At 45.3% G+C, this 2,203-nt stretch overlaps 1 non-coding gene across 1 annotated transcript; it reads right to left on the reverse strand.

The window, feature by feature from the left end:
* Positions 1–544: 544 nt before the first annotated feature.
* On the reverse strand, positions 545–617 carry TRNAS-GGA (transfer RNA serine (anticodon GGA)). The gene has a single exon. It is a non-coding gene; the product is annotated as a tRNA-Ser (tRNA).
* Positions 618–2,203: the final 1,586 nt, after the last annotated feature.

Below are 2,203 nucleotides of genomic sequence, written 5' to 3' on the forward strand. Positions count from 1 at the left end.
GTCTCCTTGGAAAGCAAACGTGGACACTTCTGGAGTAAAGAGCCCGTGCAGAGCCTTGCTCAGGTAGGTTATCAATCACACGAGTTCGATCGGACGCTTGCCGCTGCTCCTAAATCACTGATGACTTTTGGAGTCACACAAGGGCTTCCCTGGCGGGTCAGCTGGCAAAGAATCTGCCCGCAAGGTGGGAGGTTCAGGTTTGATCCCTGGGTTGGGAAGATCCTCTGGAGGAGGGCATGGCAACCCACTCCAGTCTTCTTGCCTGGAGAAATCCCATGGACAGAGGAGCCTGGTGGGCTACAGTCCATGTGGTCGCAAAGAGTCGGACACGACTGAGTAACTAACACTTTCACTTTTAAAAACTCTAGTAACTATGGCATGACCACTTTAGATACATGGTGAGTGTGTGTGTGTGAGTGTGAAGTCGCTCAGTCGTGTCCGACTCTTTGCGACCCCATGGACTGTAGCCTACCAGGCTCCTCCCTCCATGGGATTCTCCAGGCAAGAGTGCTGGAGTGGGTTGCCATTTCCTTCTCCAGAGGATCTTCCTGACCCAGGGATCGAACCTGGGTCTCCCGCATTCCAGGCAGATGCTTTAACCTCTGAGCCACCAGGGAAGCCCCCAGATACATGGTAAATGATCGCAATGATAAAAAGTAGTTTATCCATTAGAGGAAATGCAGAAAATATAGACAAGTTAAAAGAAGAAAAAAATTTTTTAACAGAAATCTGTTTGTTTTTTTTTTTTCAGAGCTTACATGTTGCAGTATATGGTCTCCCAGTCTTTCCTTTTCTTGACATTTAAAGGAAAACCACCAATAATTGGAAATTATTTCACAGAAAAGCGACACTTTTTTTTCTTTTGCAAACAAAGTAGGTGTTATTTCATTGTCTCTGACAGAGAATGCTGAACAATGCATCTCAGATTCCAAAGAAAACATTTCAGCAAAGTATCAGGGTTAGCATCTGCAACCTTAACGTGGCTCTAATAGACCTCAGCATTTCTGAATCTTTGTTCTGCTAAAAGGCGAGAGAAGAATGTATGCAGGTGTCTGACATAAGCAAGATGGTATGAAATAGCCCTGCATTAGTGCATTGGAAAAATGCTGATGAAATAAAACCAACACGATATTTTGAGCGAAAAAAAGAAAAGCACTTACATTGTTCTTTCTTTTAGAAACAGATCAGGACTCTGAAATGTGCTTTGGTGCTGAGTTTCTGGGCAGTCTGGCTCATCTCTTTTTTCTTCCTTAGAGTGTTTGAAAATGACTGTAGAATTCTTCCTTTGTGTATAACCCATGGATCATAGTGGTAGAAATCTATCGATTCCCTAATAGCCATCCTAATTAGGCATGGGAGCCAGGTTCTGGGTGCCTCACAGTTCTGTCCAGTGTCCTCCAAGGTTATGTATCCAAAAGGAAGTGGGATACAGAACAGACCACTGCAGATGGTGACTGCAGCCATGAAATTAAAAGATGCTTGCTCCTTGGAAGGAAAGTTATGACCAACCTAGACAGCAGATTAAAAAGCAGAGACGTTACTTTGCCAACAAAAGTCCGTCTAGTCAAGGCTATGGTTTTTCCAGTAGTCATGTATGGATGTGAGAGTCGGACTATAAAGAAAGCTGAGCACCAAAGAGTTGATGCTTTTGAACTGTGGTGTTGGAGAAGACTCTTGAGAGCCCCTTGGACTGCAAGGAGATCCAACCAGTCCATCCTAAAGGAAATCAGTCCTGGGTGTTCATTGGAAGGACTGATGCTAAAGCTGAAACTTCAATCCTTTGTCCACCTGATGCGAAGAGCTAACTCATTTGAAAAGACCCTGATGCTGGGAAAGATTGAAGGCAGGAGGAGAAGGGGATGACAGAGGATGAGATGGTTGGACGGCATCACCGATTCAGTGGGCATGAGTTTGAGTAAACTCTGGGAGTTGGTGATGGACAGGGAAGCCTGGCGTGCTGCAGTCCATGGGGTCACAGGGAGTTGGACACGACTGAGCGACTGAACTGAACAGACCGACCCTCACTAAGAAAGCCATTGGAAAACTTAACGGGCCAGTTGACCTTTGTGTTTTAAGACTGACTCCATGGATCTTTTCTGTTTTTTGATATTTGTTGTTGCTGTTGAGTCGCCAAGTCGTGTCCGACTCTTTACCACCCCTTGGACTGCAGCATGCCAGGCTTCTCTGTTCTCCACTATCTCCC

The sequence above is a fragment of the Budorcas taxicolor genome, chromosome X (assembly GCF_023091745.1).
Source record: "Budorcas taxicolor isolate Tak-1 chromosome X, Takin1.1, whole genome shotgun sequence".
Taxonomy (NCBI): Eukaryota; Metazoa; Chordata; class Mammalia; order Artiodactyla; family Bovidae; genus Budorcas; species Budorcas taxicolor.